Raw genomic sequence first — 23,773 nt, 5'->3', positions numbered from 1 at the left:
ACAAACTGATGGTTGGACAAGGATGAACTTGGAGGTCATTTCTAACAAGAATAGGGACACAGAGAGGAAACTGGGACTGTGATGTGAGCACAGACTGGAGTGCCGGAAAAACATAGGATCAGGACTTGAGCCCCAAGTCTACCCTGGACAGCTGAGTGACCTTGGGTAAGTAACAACGTTCTCTTCTCCATGCTTTTCCCCACTCCCACCATCTGGTTTTGTGAGGGACACAGAGGTCAGTATATACAAGGGTGCTGTGTAAACAGTAAAGCCCTGTCCTCACACCTGTTGTTATTACCCTGTCACAAACCACCTCAATGTTTAACTTTACTCCAAATGGAACCCTGGGCAGCTGTTGCATGCCACACTCTTGCTGCAGTTTGCAAGTTGAGGCAAGTCATTTGTGATTTCGGTCATTTCTTCCTCTCTTGGGGCAGTACCATGACTGGTAGCTGGGCCAGACGGACTGACTTTATCACCCAAAGGCCAGCAAAAGTGACCTTGACCTTTGGTTGTCTTGGGAGTCCTGCACCCCTATTTTTCTGAAAAAACTCCCATTGACTTTTGATTCCCCTGGATTTCCTTTCTCTTAGTTTCCCTCCCTCTTCTGATCTGGCCTCTGTCCAAGTCCTGGGATGGAGGTGAGGGTTGGGAGCAGTAGACATGGGGTGGGATGAGGGGCATGGAATGGGGGAGGAGGAGAATCTCCAACCCTATGGCTGCCTCCCTGAGTTCTGCCAGGTACGGCGTCCATAGAGAGCCAGCAGCAAGAGCACATGGAATAAAGTATATTGAAGTCATTCAGCTTTGAAGACTTCCTGTATACTTTTAAGCTGCCCATGACATCATTGCACAGGGTGGCTCAGAACAATAGGCGGGGGTGGGATGAAACGAACCAAATCTACAAAGCATCAAGAACACAGAGAGAGGCTGAAGCAGAAACAGCCACAGACCATGTGAACTTTCCTGAACCAACTGGGGAAGAACTGACCCCCCCTAGTTGTCCAAGATGACCCAAAAGTGCACCCCTTGGCCACCCACCCCCGTGGACTCGGCTGCTCCTTGTTTTTCATCTGCACAGTGACCTCGCTCTGTTGCGTGGGACAACGACGGCAGACACACAGGGAGAGTCATGTGACTCGCAAACAGTTCATCCATCCAAGTTCAATAAATTAGCAGCCAAAAATTTTAATCAGATATTTAATCTTTCCTCCCTGTAAGGGAGATTGAGTGTTTACTGTGGCTGGAGGCCAGGTTAATCTCAGAGAAAGATTACTTGCTGCATCTTTGGTGCTGGGAAGTCCTGAAGAAGTCACTGGTGCCTGTTGAACTCTGATCAGCCAGTAGGTAGACTGTGTCTCTTGTAATTTTCTGTGGGCTGTGACAGGGCTGAACAGTGACTTGACAAGGGATTTCCACATTTCATAAATACAGTGGGATAGGAAACAACCAAAAGGATTCCTGCAAAAATCGATACATGATCTGATGTGATGGTTTACGGTGCAAACCTCTTCTTTTCCTTATCTGCTCTACACCTTTTAACCTCCTGAAGCCCAGGGACGGGTCAGGGAGAAGGCCTTGAGGGAATCCTGCCAGGTCGCTCTGAACTCTGGTAGTAGGACTCACCTATTTGTGAATAATTCACTGATACCTACATTGCTGACTGTGGCTGAAATCTATTAATGTGTTAGACAAAGAAGAATTGAATGCCAGGCACTCTTCTGGCTCTTGGAACAAATCAAAAATCACACACAAAAATATTTCTTCCCTAATGAAGCTTATGCTGTAATGATGGGAGACAGATACTTACAATAAACATAACCAACAAATGTATAATGCGAAATTAGAAGGTGACCAGTGCTAGGAAGAAAAGAAATGCACCAGAAAGGGTGACTTGGCATATTGGAGGATGGATATTATTTGTAATATAATTTATTGCAACATTGCCATGGTGAGCCCCTGAAAACACCACTCCATCAGGATGTCGATCAACACTATGGTGAAGAAACCCACTCCATAATCAAGGGGCTGAAACTGAATAGGGGAGAAAGGTGATAGGCAGAGACATTTTGGAGGCCATTGCAGTAGCCATGAAAGACCATGAACGAGAGAGAAAGAACAGCCTGGCCCTGGCTGGACAGAGCAGCAACAGCAGAAAGAGGAATCAAGCTTTAAGTGTCTAGACTTTTCCACATGTCTAATTTTGAGCCAGGGCAATGATGAAAATGAATGAACTTTTAACCCAAATGCGTAAGTCAAGAGAGGCAAATATGGGGAGCTTGAGTTAGATGCCAAGTGTTTAGATGCAAATGAGTATGTTTTTAGAGGCTATAGATAAAACCATGAGAGTATTAGAGAAATAGCAAGTGACAGATACAAAGAAGTGACCGAGAGATAGGAGAAAACAGAGAAAAGCAGTATGTCTCAGGAATACAACAAGCAATGATTTTAAAGCAGTGCTTCTCCACACACCTACAACCATCTGATCTTTGACAAAGTCGACAAAAGCAATCAATGGGGAGAGGACTCCCTATTCAATAAATGGTGCTGGGAGAGCTGGCTAGCCTTATGCAGAAGATTTAAGCTGGACCCCTTCCTTATACCATATACAAAATTCAACTCAAGATGGATTAAAGACTTAAATATAGAACCTGAAACAGGCCGGGTGCAGTGGATCATGCCTGTAATCCTACCACTTTGGGAGGCCAAGGTGGGTGGATCACAAGGTCAGGAGATCAAGACCATCCTGGCTAACACCGTGAAACTTCATCTCTACTAAAAATATTAAAAAATTAGCTGGGTGTGGTGGTACACACCTGTAGTCCCAGCTACTTGGGACTGAGGCAGGAGAATCACTTGAACCTGGGATGCAGAGGTTGCAGTGAGCCGAGATCACACCACTGCACTCCAGCCTGGGTGACAGAGCGAGACTCCATCTCAGGAAAAACAACAACAACAACAAACTAAAACTCTAAAAACCCTGGGAGATAACCTAGGATAGGAAATATCATAATATCATTCTGGATAGACCCTTGCAAAGATTTCATGACAAAGATGCCAAAAGCAGTTGCAATGAAAGCAAAAATTGACAAATTGGACCTAATTATACAGAAGAGCTACTGCATCACAAAAGAAACTACTAATAGAGTAAACAACCTATAGAATGGGAGAAAATATTTGTAAAGGCTTAATATCTAGAGTCTATAAGGAACTTAAGTTAACAAGCAAAAATAAACAACCCCATTAAAAAGTGGGCAAAGGACATGAACAAACACAAAAGAAGACTTACATGTGGCCAATAAGCATGTGAAAAAAAGCTCAACATCACTAATCGTTAGAGAAATGAAAACCAAAACCAGAATGAGATACCATCTCACAACAGTAAGAATGACTATTATTAAAAAGTCAAAAGGTAAAAGATGCTGCTGGTGGGAATATAAATTAGTTCAGCTGTTGTGGAAAGCAGTGCGGTGATTTCTCAAATAACTTAAAATAGAAGTACCACTTGACCCAGCAATTCTATTATTGAGCATATACCCAAAGTAATATAAATTGTTCTACCATAAAGATACATGCATGAATATGTTCATTGCAGCACAATTCGTAATAGTAAAGACATGGAATCATTCCAAATGCCCATCAATGGTAGACTGGATAACAAAAATATGGTACATATACACCCTGGAATACTATGCAGGCAAAGAAAAAGAATGAGATCATATCATTTGCAGCAACATGGATGGAGCTGGAGGCCATCATTATCTTAAGTGAACTAATCCAGGAACAGAAAACCTAACACTGCATATTCTCACTTATAAATGGGAACGTGAGTACACACAGACACAAAGACAGGAACAACAGACACTGGGCCTACTTAAAGGTGGAGGGTGGGAAAAAAGAGAGAATAGAAAGACAACCTATTGGGTACTATACTTATTACCTGGGTGACAAAATAATCTGTATGCCAAACTCCAGTGACACACAATTTACCTATAACCTATGTAACAAAACTGCACATGTACTCCTGCACCTAAAAGGAAAAAAAAAAAAAGATTTGCTTAACTCTCAAAAAAAAAAAAAAAATGCAGTACTCAAACTTTACTCCCACTAGAATCATCTGAGGGATTCAGACATTCCTGTTCCCAGGTTACACTTCATACTAATTATATCAGAATCTCTGAGGATGAGGACCAAGAATCAGAAGATTTTTAAGTTCTCTAAGTGGTGACAATTTGCAGCCAAAGCAGAGAACTAGTGTTTTAAAGCAGGAGGAATGGGTAACAGCTGCAGAGAGATGAAGATGGATGAGGGCTAAATAAGACGGTCGAATGTGGGGACTAGGAGAGCACTGATGGCCCTTTATGGAATGAATTATCCATCTCTTGTTGTTGTTTTACAGGTAAAGACATTCAGGCCAAAATGCATTAATCACTTCCCCAAGGTCACATTTTTGGTAATTGGTAGAGCTGAGATTTGGTCTTTCTGTAACCAAAGCCTATATATTTTTTTCATTCCGTCATATTGGAATGGAGACTGGGAAAATCGAGGGAGTTTTTACTGACTGATTTATTTATTGTTGGTTAAATAGGTTTTGAAATGATAACTTACAACTTGAAAGGTGAGGGCACAGGTGAACTAGGGTGGAATAAAGAGTTGTAGTTTCCATTTTCTGGGTTATAGTCAGACCTTTATCATTAGCCGTGTGACTTAATATCTTGGGTTTTCTTCCATTTCTTTATAAGAAAAAAGATTTGGATTTATTGATCTCCAGGATTCCAGCTATTTACAAGATTTAATGATTTAAAGATTCTGAGGGTGGAGTGCAATGCGACATCAGTATAAGATGAATTAAAGAACCATCCAGCATCCTGGGAGGTTAGAGAGCTTGACGCTGGAGTGGATCAAGTCTTCAGTTTGGTGATTTGCTCTTGTGAATCCAGCAATGGAATTAGAGTGCAGATGTTAGCTGGAGAGGAGATGCTTGCCAGAGAAATTTCCAGGAGGACTTTGAGGATGTGTCTGGTTCAGTGCCTCATGGAATGGAGACAGGTCAGGCCAGCAGGGTAAGCTCTGGTTTGCTAGGTAGAGCAGTAACCCCACCACCTGCTGTGGAGGCCAGGCTGGAGATGAGGAAGGAAGATGCAGAGGGAATGATGGAAAGAGAAAAGAAGAGAAGCATTAATGGGCCAGAGGTCAAATGAGGTCACACATCAGAGGCAGAAATGATATTCAAGGAAACAGTGGATCCTGTTGAAAAACTGCTTTGTGATTCTAAAACAGAAGATTGGACCAAACACTATATAGACACTCTTAGTTCTATCTAGTATTTTTTGATGTCACTGAATCTTTAGTGAATAAATGACTTCCTTGTCACCAAAAGGTTTCATAAGGGAATCTGCTTTAGTTTGGAAATGGCTCCTTTTATTGAATATTCTAAATATGACACTAAAGCATACCCCTTTGCTGGAAAAAGTTTTATTTCATTTTATTTTTTGATAAAGTGATAAATGATGAAGACTGAATTAACTACAAACAAACAGGCCACTTCTATAGTTTAGAAAATAGAGTCACAACTTTTGAATTAAAATGTTACAACCTCTGCATGTTTTCCTTGTATAAAGCATACAACTTTCAGTACTGTTTCCCAGATCTTTGATTGCTACAACTTAACTTTGTTTGTTCACATGACTTGATTAGGATGATGAATCTTATAACAGGTCAGTGGACATTCTTTTACCATGACACTAAAACAACAGTGGCGACAAAGAACAGGTTAAGGCATAATGGACCTGCTTCTTCTGTGGAATTACTCAAGACAGAGTGATAGAATCATCCGGGACTAGGTTCAATTATTATGAGACTTTGTTCCTCATGATTACTTCTGAAAACACCATTATGGAAAAGCATTTACTCTGAGTCTTCTTGGTTTGGAGAGAGAAGGGTATCAAATGCACCATTCTTACCTTAGTGCTTCTGTTGATAGGCAAACCGGTGAGGAGCTAAGTGACATCTGGGAAATCTGACCCATGGAGTCAACAAAATGGAAACTTGCTGTCCTTAAGCTCTTTCTTCTTCTTCTTTTTTTTTTTTTTTTTACATATTAGGGTTTGTTGGCTTGGTTTTTCCCCCTTTCTCTCCCTACTCCCCCTACTACCACTATCAGTTCTTTAGTCAATTATCTTATATTTTTATTAATGTATTCATCAAATATTTATTGAGAGCTATTCTGCAAGCTGCTATTCAAGGCACTTGGAGATTTGGCAGATTTAGTGAGAGTTGCTGAACTTTCACTTGTATTTAATGGTCTAATACAGAATACAGATATTAAACAATAATTATAAAATTACACAGGGCACATACAAGGCATTATGAGAGTGTTGGGCAGGTGTAAAACCAACTCTTGGTTTTGTGGGAGACCTCTCTGAGGAAGAAACATGAATTAGTTATGAAGAATGAATAGATTTTAGGTAGAAATAGTGGCTATGTGGGGCACAGGGCAAATATTCTAAGTAGAGAGAAGAATGTTTGCAATTGTTCAGATGTGACAGAGAGCACGGAATATTTGAAGAACACTGAAAGTAATTTAGTATGCTGCCACATAAAGTCCAAATTGGAAAATGGTGCAAACTGATGCTGGGGAATAGGTGGGATAAGAAGTGGGGTTTGCAGCCCTCATTGCAGCATGGGACTGATATGACCATATTTATGTTGAAAGAATCACTCTGGCTACAGTGGGGAGAATGGATGGCAGATGTCAAAAATGAACAGACAGGGAAGAGACTTACGTTTCTAGCCATAGGAAATAGGATCTGGAATTATTCTTCTACTGCAAATAATGAAAAAACTGGAAAATTATAAGAAACAACTATTTTCAGATATTACACAACATGTAGCATAAGATTGTAGTCTCTGAAAAAAGGGAAACAGATGATGTAAACCCTACCACCATTAAAGCTTTATGTCTAGAGGTAATTTCCAGTTTTAGGTGTACGAAACAGGAACTCAAATACAATGCAGCAATCTTTCTTAGTTGAGGAGATCAAAGTTCTAGGACATTGAGGCATTTAGAATTTTGGGGCAGAGTACTCAGGAGGAGTTACTTGGAGAAAAAGTTTCAGAAAACTGCATAGAAGTTCCCTTGAAGCCAGGCATGGTGGCTCACACCTGTAATCCCAGCAATTTGGGAGGCCAGGGCGGGTGGATCACGAGGTCAAGAGATTGAGACCATCCTGGCCAACATGGTGAAATCCCATCTCTACTAAAAATACAAAAAATAGCTGGACATGGTGGTGTGTGCCTATAGTCCCAGCTACTTGGGAGGCTGAGGCAGGAGAGTTGCTTGAACCCCGGAGGCGGAGGTTGCAGTGAGCTGAGATCACGCCACTGCACTCCAGCCTGGCACCTGGCAACAGAGTGAGACTCTGTCTCAAAAAAAAAAAATTCCCTTGAGTCTTCTCTTTTTCTGGCTGGACCTATGGAGGGTATAGAAGAGAAGAAGAAGAAGGTTCTTCCTGTGCCAGAAACCTTTAAGAAAAAGCAAAGGAATTTCGCAGAGCTGAAGATCAAGCACTGGAGAAAGAAGTTTGCCCAAAAGATGCTTTTAAAGGCAAGGAGGAAGCTTATCTATGAAAAGGTGAAGCACTATCACAAGGAATATAGGCATATATACAGAATTGAAATTTGAATGGCAAGGATGGCAAGGAAAGCTGGCAACTTCTATGTACCTGCAGAATCAAAATTGGCATTTGTCATCAGGATCAGAGGTATCAATGGTCCAAAGGTCCGAAAGGTGTTGCAGTTTCTTCTCCTCCATCAAATCTTCAATGGAACCTTTGTGAAGTTCAACAAGGCTTCAATTAACATGCTGAGGATTGTAGAGCCATATATTGCATGGGGGTACCCAAATCTGAAGTCAGCAAATGAACTAATCTGCAAATGTGGTTATGGCAAAATCAAAAAGAAGTGAATTGCTTTGACAGATAATGCTTTGATTGCTCCATCTCTTGGTAAATATGGCATAATCTGCATGGAGGATCTGATTCATGAGATCTGTACTGTTGGAAAACACTTCAAAGAAGCACATAACTTCCTGTGGCCCTTCAAATTATCTTCTCCACTTGGTGGAATGAAGAAAAAGACCACCCATTTTGTAGAAGGCGGAGATGCTGACAACAGGGGGGATCAGATCTACAGGCTTATTAGAAGAATGAGCTAAGATGTCTACCCATGATTATTTTTCTAAGCTGGTCAGTTAATAAACACAGTACCTGCTCTCAAATTGAAAACAAACAAACAAACAAAAAAACCTCCCTTGAGTCTTTGGCTGAATACCAATACACAGATGCATAGGGTGAAATTCATGAAGCCAACCAAAAATAATTCTTAAGCAAAGCATTGTTAGTGGAGAGTTGTAATACAAGTAATTCCCATAGCTGAAGAGAGCTGAAAATTGTCCAAATTCCCTCATCCAGAGAGAAGAGACCTCACTAAATATTCATGGCAATTAACAGAGACTCTGGAAGAGTGTGTCTCAGAAATGGGTCTAAATTACCTCTAGAGTACAGTCTACTTTACGCCTACCCTCAAAGAACTTGAAAATATGCTCCAAAAGAGTGAACTAATTTATAAATAACTTTCTGCCAAAAAAAGTCCAACATTCCTAAAATCTGTACATAATCTAGTAAACAACATACAATTCAAAATGACCAGCAACCAATAAACACTTACTAGACATAAAAGGAGCAGGAAAATGTGATCCATAACAAGGAAAAAGCAAGTAAGTAGAAACAGAAAACCAAAATAGAATAGACACAGCAGCAGAGAATGGAATTAAGACATACTGATATTAAAAGATTATATATTTTCTAGAGTGTAAAGGAAAACATAAGGCATAATAAGGAAATAAATAAAAGTTATTAAAAAGAAACTCATATCAGGGCATATGCTTTTATGCTAAGAAACTAGAAAAACAAGAAGCAATTGAAACCTGAAGGAAGTAGAAAAAAAATAGAAAGCAAAATTGAAAGTAGAAAAACAATAGAGAAAATAAATAAAACCAAAAGCTGGTATTTGGAAAAATCAATAACATAGTTAAGATGCTAGCTAGACTGACAGTAATGAAGGAGGTACCTCACTACAGATATTCTATTTTTTAAAATAATAAGATATTTTGAGAAACATTAATAAATTTAAAAACAGATGAAATGAAAAACTATTTGAAAGATATCTTTCATCAAAATTCACTCAAGAAGAGATAGAAAATCTGATGAGTTCTATATGTATTAACAAAATTGAGTTAATAATTGAAAACTTTCAAACACATGCACACACAAACACACACATATGAACATACAACCTCAACCCAGATGGCTTTACTGGTGCAGTCTATTCAAGTTTAAGAAAGAAATAATACCAATTTTCCACAAACTTGTTCAAAAAAGAGAGAAGAAAACATTTTACAAGCAGTCTTCAGGATCAGGTTTGCTTTTCTACCAAAATCAGAAAATGATTATTACAAAAAAGGGAAACCTAAAGACCAATATACCACATAGTCATGAATGTAAAAATCTTTACAATATTTTAGCAAATAGAATTCATTACAACAAATTATATTATGCCCATCTGATTTAAAACTTCTCAGCAAACCAGAATAAAACTCCATCAGCCTGATAAGTTATCTACAAAAAAACCCTACACTTAACATCATAATTTATTCTGAAAAAACTGAATGATTTCTAAGACTGTGAACAAGGCAAGGATACCCACTCACACCATTTATAGTCAACATTATACTCAAAATTTTAGTCGCTGAAAAAAGTCCAGGAAAAGAAATAAAAGGAATACCGATTGGAAAGAAAAAAAAAGTATGTTTTTATTTGCAATAACGTGATTATGTTTGAAGAAAATCTTAAGAAATCTACAAAAAGCTATTAGAAGTAATACATGTGTTTAACAAGGTTGCAGAATACAAGGTCAGTATACAAAAATTAATTTTTATATAAGAACAATTTCATTTTTATATTTGCATTATATAGAAAGAACAATTGTAAATTGAAAATTTTAAGTACCATTTACGATAGTACCCAAAATATGAAATACTTAGGGATAAATTTAACAAAATAAGTACAGACCCTTTACATTGAAAACCATATAACAGTCCTGGGAGACATTAAGAGATATACAATGTTCATGGATCGGAAAACACTATTTTTACAATATTCATTTTCTGAATATGATATATTTAACTTATTTCTAATTTAAATTCTACCAGCATTTTTTTTTGGTAAAAATTGCCCACCCAATTCTAAAAATTTTTATGGAAAAGTCAAACATATAGAACTTCTAGAAAAGAATACAGAAAATAAAATTTTCACAACCTAGGGTAGGCAAAAAATTTCAGGACACAAAAAACATTATCATAAAAGAAAAATTTGATAAACTTATTTAAAATTAAGAACTGATTTTTTTAAAAGTATTGCTGAGACAGTTTGTCAGTTTCTTTTTTTTTTGGTTTGGCTAATGTGGTAATTAAAATATATTGCTGAGAAATGGATATTTTCTTAAGAATGATAGAGGACTAAGAGATACAACATTTATTGATTTTTTAAACTATGTACTAAGCACTGGACTAAACCAACCTAGAATTTGTATTATTTCTTAGTGAGAAACACTATTGTGTAAGGTAGCATAAAATAGTTTTCTTTGGGCATCTGATTTAATGCTTGCTACAAACACGGAGAGGTAAGTATTTCAACTTAACAGGTGAGCAGATGAGCTTAATGATTTAAGATACACATTCATGATCACATGGGTAATCATGGCAGAGACAGGTTTCTAGTTCTAGGGCCATTTTCTAAAGTAACTATACTTTCTGATTAAGAGTAGCCTCAGAGTTTAGTGAGAACAGAAATGCTTATATATTTCTCTCTCTTTTTTTTTTGTTTCATTTATTTTCCCATCTCTTCAAGGATCAAAAAGAGAAGCTGCATCTTTAATAAGTGGTAATGGTATACAGGGCTCAGACCACTTAAGGAGTTTCTTTGTTCTCGTCATGTGGCAACCCACCAAGGGACTTTCGACCACTATTTGCTATATGAAAGAGTTTATGACCAGTACTAAGTGGTGACGCTAAGTACACCTTCAGTAATGAAAATGAGAATGAGTCCCCTACTTAGAAAGCCAACTTCATCTGCCTTGGTATGTTTGAAGCTTATATACTACACTGCTGGGATTGATATCTTCCGCTCTTTAGTAACTCAAGGGAAAGAGTACTACTTCTCTTCAATAATCCTTTTTTTTTGGAGGTTTCAGTGGGACGGGAGAATCACAAGGAATCAGGTGTTCAGAGGAATGTATTGAGTAGAGGTGAGGAACTAGGATGTTGAAAAGTAAAAAAAGGAGAGAAGGAGAGGAAGAAAGAGGAAGAAAAAGAGGGAGAGAGAACAGGAATATTGCTTCATTCTAAAAATGGGTATTAATAATGGCCGATCAATATTTTGTGTATTTAAAATGGAGAACTCTATAAATATTTATTGAGTTTACTTGTTCCAGATCTGAGTTGAAGTCCTGGATATCCTTATTAATTTTCTGTCTCGTTGAGTCTAAATCTCGTTATGGGTCTTATGTATCTGGGTATTAAGATCTCTTATTGTTACATTGATCCTTTTACCACTGTTTCTTTGTTGCTTTGAAATCTATTTTATCAAATGTGAGAATTGCAACTCCTGCTTTTTGTTTATTTATTTATTTTTGCTCTTCATTTGGTTGGTAAATTTTTCTCCAACACTTTGTTTTGAGTCTTTGTGTATCTTTGGATACACCGTTAGGTTTTGGCCGTATTTTTTGATTGGGGGATTTAGTCGATTTAAATTTAGGGTTACTGCCATTTGATGTTAACTGGCTATGTTACTGCCATTTGATGTTAACTGGCTACTCATACATGAATGTAGGTAGAATATGTATTCACAGTAGCCAAAAACTTGAAACAACTCTAGTGTCTATTAGGAAGGGAGTAGATAAACAAATTGTGGTCTTTCCATACAATGGATTTTCTAGGATGGAGCATGGGGGGGATTTTGAAAATGTTCTACATCTCTTTGGTGGTACTTGCACTGAAGTATAAATGTGTCAAAACTCATTGAAATGTACAACTAGGGAGGTACATTTATTTTATATAAACTATCTCCTAATGAATGGAAGGACCATGTTGGAAATGACAGTAGCCTGAATTGGAGTGGTAGCAGAGGGGATGTGGGAAGAAGTGGCAAGAAGTGAATGGATTTGAAACAGAAAGAATCTTGCACTCTTTTCTTTTTGTCTATATAAACACTTTGATTTGTTTTATTATTATTAAATTATTTTTGAGATGGAGTGCACTCTGTCATCCAGACTGTAGTGTTGTGGAACAATCAGGGCTCTGACTTACAGCCGTGACTTATGAGGCTCAGGTGATTCTCTCACCTCAGCCTTTTGAGTATCTGGGAGCATCATCAGTGTTCCAGAAGCTCCCACAGCCCCTCACAGGCAATAGCCTCCCCAGAAATAAGCATTATTCTGACTCCTAAAACCATAGATTAGTTTTGTCTTGTTTTGCATTCTGTAGAGATGGAATTATGCAGTATATATTCTCTTGCTCAACATCATGTCAGTGAGATGGATCCATGCTGTATGTAGCCAAAGTTTGCTCATTTTAATAGTGTTTATAGTGTATTGTAGAAATATACCATAATTTTTTCTCCGTTCCACTGCTGATGGATGTTTGGTTGTTTTCAGCTTTGAGTTGTTATGATCATTCTTGTATAAGTCTTTTACTTAACATATGTATGTATTTATTGCTGCATACCTGTGAGAGATAATAGGGTATGTATACGTTCAGTTTTGTAAAACTGTCCATTTCCCAAAGTGGATGTACAGATATATACTACCACCAGGTGCATAAGAGTTCCAGCTGCTCTTACAGTAATCTTAAATACCTTGTCAGTACCAATGAAGATGGTTATGCAGTTTTACTCTTTTGGTCTATGAATGTTGCTAATTAAATTGATAGACTTTCTGATGTTGAAACATCTTTTAATTCCTGGAATACATCTACTTAGTTTATGTTGTGTTTCTCTGTTAAGTGACTAGATTTCATTCACTAATATTTTATTTAAGATATTTCCATTTATACTTACGTCTGAGATTTATCTGTAGTTTTGGTTGTATGTTCTTTTTGTTAGTTTTTGATACTGATATTATGATAGATTTAGAAAAATAATTTGGAAGTGTTCCATTCTAAGTTCTGAAACCATTTAAATAGCATTAAAGTAATCTATTTCTGAAAGCCTTGGGAAAATATTCCTTTGAAACTATCTAGACGTGGTGCTTTCTTGGATGAGATATTGTGGGAGTAGGGAATTGGATGAAGGTAAAGTTATTTCGCAACTTGCTATATTTCCTTTACGGTAATTGGTCTGCTTAGATCTTTTATCTCTTCTGGTGTCAGTTTTTGTGGATTACATTTCTCTAGGAAAACATTTCATTTCCTTTTGTTTTCAAATGTGTTTCTTAGTCATGGGCAATGTGGTTTCTTTGGATTCTTTTAGTTTGCTTGGTATTTGTGGTTTCTTTCACTTTTATAATATTTTAATTGTTATTTGCTCTTTCTTCCATTTATCTTGAATAGATTAGTTAACAGGTTATTCATTGTATTTTTATTGCAAAGAATTAGCAGTTAGATTTAGTTATAAGCTTTATTTTTTCTATGCTTTCTAATTTTTTAACTTCCATTTTTAGTTTTGAAATTTTTTTTCATTTCTTCTTTTTTCTTTTAAATTCTAGGGTACATGCACAGGATGTGTAGGTTTGTTACATAGGTAAACATGTGCCACGGTGGTTTGCTGCACCTATCAACCCATCACTTAGATATTAAGCCCAGTATGCATTAGCTATTTTTTTCTAATGCTCCCTCTTCTCCCAACCCCTCCCCACACAGGTCCTGGTGTGTGTTGTTCCATTCCTTATGTTTATGTGTTCACATTGTTCAGCTCCCACTTAAAAGTAAGAACATTCATAAAGTAAAAATGTCAGAAATAGGAGAAAGAGTATCACTTTCTTGGGAACGATATTTTGGCCACAATTTTTCTGTGCACTGGAGGATGGCGGTCCTCTTTCCCTGCCACTTGAGATGCTTCTTGGCACCTCTTTCCTCTTGGTACCAAGAAGCATCTCAAGTGGGTAGGAGCCCAAAAGCAATGTAATCCTCTACTATGAAAAATAATCTTCCCCTGCCCACTCCCAGTTTACTTTTTAATCTTCCTTACTACTTAGCTTTAAATATTTTATGCCTTTTTATTTCATTAGCTTTAAGTTAGTTATTTTAACCTCCAACTGCAAAGATTGGGAAAGTTAGCAGACTTATATTTTTATATTCTCTTTCCTTTCCTCTACAAATTATTTTAAATTTACATAATTTCTACTTTGTTAGGATTTATAACATTTACACTAGTCTCTGTTGCCATATTTCCTAGATTTATTTTGATCTTGATTGTACAAATAAATAATGTTAAGGTTCACTGTTTTCTGGGTGTGTGTGTGTGTGTATGTGTGTATGTGTGTGTGTGTAATCTCTTGGTTGGTTGAAGTTTAGGAGCTTGAAAAGGATGCTTAGTCAATCACAGCCAGTGAATATTATACACATCTTACTAGACTTCTGTAAAAATCATTGGGTAATTGTTGACTCTAAAGACCTGAAAGGTGTTCAGGTTTTCGTTTTGGCTTTCTTTTGTTTTTGATTTCTTGGGGGCAGGTTTTGCTTGTTGGTTTTTTTTTTTTTTCATTTGGGGAATTTTGGGTCAAACATTTTTTTTTGGCTCCAAATACAAAAACAAAACCTATTTTGATCTTTAGTGCAAATGAGGGTTAGGGACTTAGCTTCCACCACCGCCACTACACTGCTTCATTCTGCTGTTCACTTACTGCAGCATATGCAAGAATAAAGCGATAGAGTTGACTACATTTTTTAATTGAAGGTCGGCCATGTTTTCTATATTATATTGCATATGAAATTGTTTACAAAAGAAACACGAACTCATACTTTTTTTTTTGTCAGTTGCAAGTGGCATGCAAAGACAGAGGGAGAGAGGGTTGGGTAGAGGAGGTTTTTTTTTTTTTCTTAAATGTGCTTCACAAGCCAGGCTATCTTCCAAGGAAGGCCGGTGGGTACATAGAGCAGAGGAACTGACTGCAGGCAAGCACATTGGTGGGTTTCCCCACCCTCTTTCCAAAGCAGAAAGCTAGCAGATGTCAGCTCAGCCCTGTCCTGGGTACAGACACTACACAAGGAGATGCTGGAAGTTAAGCAATACTTTAATGCTGTAATATGTTTGTTTTCTTTTCCTTTCTTTTTTTTCCACCAAAAAAAGTAAGTAAACTAAAACACAAAAATATATGAATAAAATCCGCCCCCTTTTGGGAGCAGGGGGTAACCTTAATCTAAACACCTGGCTATCAAATAATCAGAATGTCTTGTCTCAGACAGGATTTCTGTTCTGGGAGGCAGGGGAATGATGGGGGAGGGGGCTGGAGTCTGAGAGACAAAAGTTCCAGAACCTTCTTTGAATGTTCTCTACTCCTGTATTCTGTACACAATGTACCACACTGTGTGGACTCTGCGAGAGTCCTCTTAAGTAGTGTGGGCTAGCCAATCTGCCATTCATGGTGTATTGTAAACTCCAAATTCCAGATGTAATAGGATGCAAGTCTAAGCATTTCATGTGGACATAAATGTATCTAAATTAAACTTTCCCGGCCAGACGTGGTGGCTCACTCCTGTAATCTCAGCACTTTGGGAGGTCAAGGCGGGTGGATCATTTGAGGTCAGGAGTTCGAGACCAGCTTGGACAACATGGTGAGAACTCATTTCTAATAAAAATACAAAAATTAGCTGGGCATGGTGGCAGGTGCCCGCAGTCCCAGCTCCTCGGGAGGATGAGGTAGGAGAATTGTTTGAACGTGGAAGGCGGAGGTTTCACCAAGATTGTACCACTGCACTCCAGCCTGGGCACCAGAGTAAGACTCTGTTTCAAAACAAAACAAAACAAACTTTCCATAGCTGTGTGGCTGACCTCACCCTTACTTTTATTACTGTAGTATGAAAGTGATGAGAATTTTGGTAGTGAACTATCTCTCTCATTCATATATATATATATATATATATATATAAATTTTATGTTTATGTGTATATTTATATGTATATATACATATACATAAAATTACACTTTAGGTTCAGGGTACATGTTAGATTGTTGCATAGGCACATACATGGCAATGTGGTTTGCTGCCTCCATCCCCCCATCACCTATATTTGGCACTTTTCCCCTTGTTATCCCTCCCCAACCTCCCTATGCCCCCGCTGTCCTTCCATTATTCCCCCCCAACAGACAGTGTGTGATGCTCCCCTCCCTGTGTCCATGTGTTCTCCTTGTTCAATACCTGCCTATGAGTGAGAACATGCAGTGTTTGATTTTGTGTTTTTGTGTCAGTTTGCTGAGAATGATGGTTTCCACATTCTTCCATGTCCCTACAAAGGACACAAATTCATTGTTTTTTATGGCTGCATAGTATTCCATGGTGTATATGTGCCACATTTTTCTTGTCCAGTCTATCATCGATGGGCATTTGGGTTGGTTCCAGGTATCTGCTATTGTAAACAGTGCCGCTGTGAACATACATATGCATGTGTCTTTATAACAGAACGATTTATAATCCTATGGATATATATCCAGTAATGGGATTGCTGGTTTTTAAAAAATATATATACATACATACCTATCTATCTACCTACACATATCTATCTCTCTCTATAGAGAGATAGATAGATAGATATCAAGCATCTTTTAGGTCCTTGTGTGTGGCTTTTTTAAGCCCTGTTGTAAAAAATTACTATGTGGATGGCAGTCTCTCACACCACAGGTGTGGAAAGTATAATTTTTTATCTGTATTTTCGAATAAATAAGTTTGTGAAAGGTTAAAAAAAGGTTGCTTGGGAACTAGTTCCTGAGTTCTTGCATGTTCAAAATTGTTTTTCAGTTGTCTTTATACATGAATGACAATTTGACAGCAGTAAAGTTCTTGGGTCACCCTTTCTTTCCTTGTGAATCTGAAAATAGAGCTGTTGATTTCTGCCATTGTTGAATGTTACTGTGAAGATGTGTGAGGCCAGCCTGTTATCTTTCCCTTAAAGGGGATTTCCTCCAGTAAACTTACTTGATGTTGAGTGTTCTGAGTCTATTTTTCCTAGAATGTGGTATGTGTTCTCAAGCTATAAAGTCTGCTTTTAGCTTGAAGTGATTTTTTGAAAATTCCAATTTAAAATATTTTGTTTCATTATTTTAGTTCCCTCCTTTGTAGTTTCTATATATTGGCTCACCTTCACTTGTTTCCATATAAATCATTTTCCTTCAATTGTCTTCAATTTTCCTTTCCTTTTTCATTTCTTTTTATTCATGTATCTCGATTCTGCCCTGTATGTTTCTTTCTGTGCTTCTAGCAGGATCTGGGACAACTGGTGAAATGTCTGGAAAAAAAATAAAAACGAACCAAATGATATCCCTGCTTTCATCCTATTGCACATATCTACCTGGCTTACAATATTAAATGAAAAAAAGAAAAAAGAAACCCCGCCTCCCGGATTCAAGTGATTCTCCTGCCTCAACCTCCCAAGTATTTGGGACTACAGGTTCATACTATCACAACTGGTTAATTTTTGTATTTTCAGTAGAATGGTTTTGCCCCATTGGCCAGGCTGGCCTTGAACTCCTGACCTCAAGTGCTCCACTGGCCTTGGCCTCCCAAAGTTCTGGGATTATAAGCATGAGCCACTATGCCCAGCCAAAAAATCTTAAAAGAAGCAGAAACACATAGGTGCTTTTTTAAAATTTGGTATTGGAGTAAGATAGGCTTTCCTAAGCACAAATGAAAAAGAATTGAACACTGGAAAATATTTGACTTTATGACAGTTTAAATTTATACATTAAAAAAAATCAACATTGGCAAAATTAAAAAACAAATAAACTGAAAATAAATGTTTAAAACATATACGACTAATGGATATCGTATTGTTAACATAAAGTGCAAACCAGAAAGATGTACAGCTAAATAGAAAAATTGGCAAAAGAGGTAAGCAAGTAATTTCAAACAAAAAAATATAAAAATCCCAATAAACATATAAAAATACATTTCTTTTATTCAAAGAAATGTAAATTAAAACATTTTCTCCACCAAATTGGCAGATGAATTTAATGTTTAATATTGGTGAGAAAGAGAATGAACAATCAACTCTTAGTCTGCTGGTGGGAATGTAACCCAGCACATACCTGGCAATGGATATCCAAATCTTGAAAAATTTATATCGGTGGATCTAGTCATTTCACTAGGTTCTTCATAGGTCCAGACACTGTCTCTTCCTGTTCAGGGTCAGAGACCATCCCTTTGTCATCATTACTGTGATCTCTTTGTGATCCTTATTTTCATCTGTGCTATTTTTGGCTGATTTCATATTTTCTACCACAAAGAAAAGACAGTGATTCTTAATATTCATAATTCCAGGGCCTTCAGAAACTTCACTGAGACACAGTAGATCTTGCCCTGTTTATTCAACATTGATTGCATCATCATTCATGATGCTGAATCATCCATTATGCTGCTCATGACTATGGGCATCCAATGTCTCTCTCAAAGGTTATTTCTGTTTCATTGAAGATCACTACAAAGTCAAGTCTTAGGTAGAATATGGAGGAAATTTTGTTGTCTACACATGTTAAATTACCATTCAGAATTTTATAGCATAAATAAGGAACAAAATATCTGGCAATCATTTCTTCTCTTCAACTATGTAAGCTGTAATAGTCAACGCTGAGTGATCACAGTCTCAGAATCACTTTCAATGTTGACTACAACCTTGCCTTCCATACCCTGCCAGCAGCAAGGAGGGTCCCATGGGTAGAGCAAAAATGAAATCCTCATTTATGTAAAGAATGTCTGTCTACTATCTGGGATGGCTTAAAACAAACCTGGGAGAGCATGACATTGCCACATTGATCAGAGGCGAAAAAGAACATGAATCAATCGGAAGTGCCCATTTCCACTGAGGAGCAGTAGTCTTGGAAGTCTTTGGAAGAGGTAATTGAGAACACCCCACAGCGACTACCTGACACGTGGCAGGGAAGAGAAGGGGTGAGATGACCACCCTGATACCACTTCCTGGAGTGGACAGGGTAAAACATGCCTGTCACTACCTCCTCTGCTGCACAGGAGCAATACCATAGTCAGATCATGGATGAGTGAGCTGACACAGGCCCATACAAGTGCAGCTTAAGACCAGTTTGAGGTCAGCAGTGGACCAGGTGCTCCTCAGGGCATGCAATTGGCTTCTTAGATAGGCATAGAGGGTCAGAGAGTACCTCAAAAGGGAGAACAGGGGCAAAGTACATGCAGGTCCTCATCCTGGCTCAGGGCACCCAGACAACACTGCCAGCCACAGGAGCCTAAGGAAAGCACTTCAAATGGAGGGTTGTGGGGGCATTCCCTGAGGTGTGTCGCTTGGGGCAGGGGTTCTCTTGCCTGTGTCTAAACATGCTACCACAGTCATCAAATTTACAAAAAAAAAAAAAAATGTTTTGTGTTGCAGGATATCTTAATTACCCTGATCTAATCATTATACACTGTATGCATATATCAAAATATCAAATGTACCCCATGAATATGTATAATTATTATATATCAGTGAAAATAGTTAAAAATTAAAAAGAATAGAAAAGCAAAACTGTGTTGCAGCAATGCCATTGAGGAAAAGCTTGGTCTTTCCAACAAGTGCTGCTAGAGCAAATGTGTGCACATCCATAAACAAATGAAACGTCACTCCCTCTTCACTTCTCACAGAACACTGATTCCATGGGGATGACAGACCAAAATAAAAGGGGTAAAGCAAGAAGATATATTCAGGACCAGGGATTAAGCGAAGATTCTTAAAAAGTACCAACCAGAAAGAAAAAGATAGATCAAATAGACTTTATTAACATTTAGATTAAAAAAAAAAAATCAGAAGCGGGGAAGGACTCAAGATGGCACTGTGAGAATAACCCAGGATTGGAGCTCTCTTTGAGTCCACGGATAGGTGAGTCGGAGTTGCATTTCCAGACTGATCTTTGTTGCCCACGGAACGGGGAGAATCCCAAGTATAGGGGAGACGCTGGACGCCTGGCAGTGCCTCTGCCTGGTGAAGCCGGCAGCCGGGGTGGTGGCGGCCGGCCCTGCCCATCGCTCCCCACACGGCGCACTTGTCCGGGTGCCCTGTTGAGCTGGCAACCTGAGACTTGAGAGGGCTGGACTTGAGACTGACCGAGACTTGGACAGTGGGCCCGCCCAGGGGATTGCAGGGACAGAGCGTTTGGGCTAGCCCAGTGGGACGAACAAGACCGCGATTTTAAGCGATCCCTGTGCAGTCGGTCTGAGACGCTCTGTGGGGGAGGGGCGTCCACCATTACCGAGGCAACCCGCCCCAACTGAGATAAACGCCCACTGCTGAGGCGGACAGCTATTGCTGAGGCAACCTGTCCCTACTGAGATACACGCCCACTGCTGACGCAGCCTGCCGTTGCCGAGGCAACCCGCTACAACAGAGAGACTCCGCCCCAGGGCGTGGCGGAGACCACACCAGAACAGCAGAGCCTGCCCTAACAGGGCAAGCCTCACAACAGCAGGGCGGAGCCTCGGCAGGCAAACAGTGGCTAGTCTACTTCCTAGCTGGGCAGGACACCTCAATGAACATCCAAAAATAAAGCCCAAACCCCACAACACAGAGCATATGAGAAAAAAAGGTTTTTTTAATGAGCTCTGTTGCAGCAGAATCAAACGTAGCAGCCTAACAGCCCTGAATGAACAACAGAGATCACAGCTCAGCAATTGAGCTCCTATAAAATACAGACTGTCTCCTCAAGCAGATCCCTGACCCCTCTATATCCAAAAGACTGACATTTGGCAGGCATCATTCTGGGACAAAGATAGCAGAAAAAGAAACTGGTAGCATCCCTCGCTGTGCCACAGCTGCTAGAGGTGCACCCCAGACAAGCAGGGCCTGGAGTGGACCTCAGCAGTCGTACAGCAAAGGGGCTAAACTGGTAGAAGGAAAACCAAGTAACAGAAATACTTCATCATCAACAATCTGGTGTCCACTCAGAGACCCAATCAAAAAGTCAGCAACTACACAGACAACAAGCGGATAAATCCACAAAGATGGGAAGAAACCAGCGAAAAAAGGAGGAAAACACCTGAAACCAGAACACCTTGCCTCCTAGAAAGGACCATAACTCCTCACCAGCAAGGGAACAAAACTGGATGGAGAATGACTGTGACGAAATGACGGAATTAGACTTCAGAAGGTGGATAGTGAGAAACTTTTGTGAGCTAAAAGAACATGTATTAAATCAATGCAAAGAAACTAAGGACCTTGAAAAAAGATATAAGGAAATGATAACAAGAATGGATAACTTAGAGAGGAATATGAATGAAATAAAGGAGCTGAAAAACACAATACGAGAACTTCGCGAAGCATGCACAAATTTCAATAGCCGAATTGACCAAGCAGAAGAAAGAATATCTGAAGTCGAAGACCAACTCAATGAAATAAAACGAGAAACCAAGATTAGAGAAAAAGGCGCAAAAAGGAATGAACAAAGTCTCCAAGAAATGTGGGACTATGTGAAAAGACCTAACCTACGTTTGATACGTGTACCAGAAGGGGACGAAGAGAATGAATCCAAGCTGGAAAATACTCTTCAGGACATCATCCAGGAAAATTTCCCCCACCTAGCAAGACAGGCCAACACTCAATTGCAGGAAATACAGAGAACACCACAAAGATATTCCGCAAGAAGAGCAACCCCAAGGCACATAATTGTCAGAGTCAACAAGGTTGAAATAAAGGAGAAAATACTAAAGGCATCCAGAGAGAAAGGTCGGGTCACCCACAAAGGGAAGCCCATCAGACTTACAGCAGATCTCTCGGCAGAAACACTACAAGCCAGAAAAGAGTGGGGGCCAATATTCAACATTCTTAAAGAAAAGAACTTTCAACCCAGAATTTCATATCCAGCCAAACTGAGCTTCAGAAGTGAAGGAAAAATAAAATCCTTTGCGAACAAGCAAGTACTCAGAGATTTTGTCACCACCAGGCCTGCTTTACAAGAGCTCCTAAAAGAGGCACTACACATAGAAAGGATCAACCAGTACCAGCCATTCCAAAATCACACTGAATGCTAAAGAGCATCAACATAATGAAGAATCTACAACAACTAACAGGCAAAACAGCCACTTAGCATCAAAATGGCAGTATCAAATTCACACATAACAATATTAACCCTAAATATAAATGGACTAAATGCACCAATCAAAAGACACAGACTGGCAAATTGGATAAAAAGCCAAAACCCATCAGTGTGCTGTATCCAGAAAACCCGTCTCACAGGCAAGGATACACAAAGGCTCAAAATAAAGGGATGGAGGAAGATTTACCAAGCAAATGGAGAGCAAAAAAAAAGCAGGAGTTGCAATTCTCATCTCGGATAAAATAGACTTTAAAGCAACAAAGATCAAAAGAGACAAAGAAGGCCATTACATAATGGTAAAAGGATCACTACAACAAGAAGAGCTAACGATCCTGAACATATCTGGACCCAGTGCAGGAGCACCCAGATACATAAGGCAAGTTCTTAACGACTTACAAAGAGACTTAGACTCCCGCACAATAATAGTAGGAGACTTTAACACTCCACTGTCAATATTAGACAGATCAACCAGACAGAAAATCAACAAGGATATCCAGGGCTTGAACTCAGACCTGGAGCAAGCAAACCTGATAGACATTTACAGAACTCTCCACCCCAAATCCAGAGAATACACATTCTTCTCAGCACCACATCACACCTACTCTAAAATTGACCACATAATTGGAAGTAAAGCATTGCTCAACAAATGCAAAACAACTGAAATCATAACAAACAGTCTCTCAGACCATAGTGCAATCAAGCTAGAACTCAGAATACAGAAATCAACCCAGAACCGCACAGCTTCATGGAAACTGAACAACTGGCTCTTGAATGTTGACTGGGTAAACAATGAAATGAAGACAGAAATAAAGAAGTTCTTCAAAACCAATGAGAACGAAGACACAACATGCCAGAACCTCTGGGACACATTAAAAGCAGTCTCTAGAGGAAAGTATATAGCAATAAGTGCCCATATGAGGAGAATGGAGAGATCCAAAATTGACACCCTATCGTCAAAATTGAAAGAGCTAGAGGTGCAGGATCAAAAAAACTCAAAACCATGCAGAAGACAAGAAATAACTAAGATCAGAGCTGAACTGAAGGAGATTGAGACCCGAAAAACCCTTCAAAAAATCAATAAATCCAAGAGCTGGCTTTTTGATAAGATCAACGAAATAAACAGACCACTAGCCAGATTGATTAAAAATAAAAGAGAGAACAACCAAATAGATGCAATAAAAAATGATAAAGGGGAAATCACCACAGACTCCACAGAAATTCAAACCATCATCAGAGAATATTACAAACAACTCTATGCACATAAACTAGTAAACCTGGAAGAAATGGATAAATTCCTGGACTCCTGTGTCCTCCCAAGTCTAAACCAGGAGGAAGCTGAAACTATGAATAGACCAATAACAAGGTCAGAAGTCAAGGCAGCAATTAAGAGCCTACCACTCAAAAAAAGCCCA

General features: G+C 38.8%; 1 pseudogene; it reads left to right on the top strand.

The window, feature by feature from the left end:
* The first annotated feature begins 7,474 nt into the window (after positions 1-7,474).
* Positions 7,475-8,528, top strand: LOC100398637 (large ribosomal subunit protein uL30 pseudogene; annotated as a pseudogene).
* Positions 8,529-23,773: the final 15,245 nt, after the last annotated feature.

Source organism: Callithrix jacchus, chromosome 13 (assembly GCF_049354715.1).
Source record: "Callithrix jacchus isolate 240 chromosome 13, calJac240_pri, whole genome shotgun sequence".
Classification (NCBI taxonomy): domain Eukaryota; kingdom Metazoa; phylum Chordata; class Mammalia; order Primates; family Cebidae; genus Callithrix; species Callithrix jacchus.
This window is presented reverse-complemented; position numbering and strand designations above follow the sequence as displayed.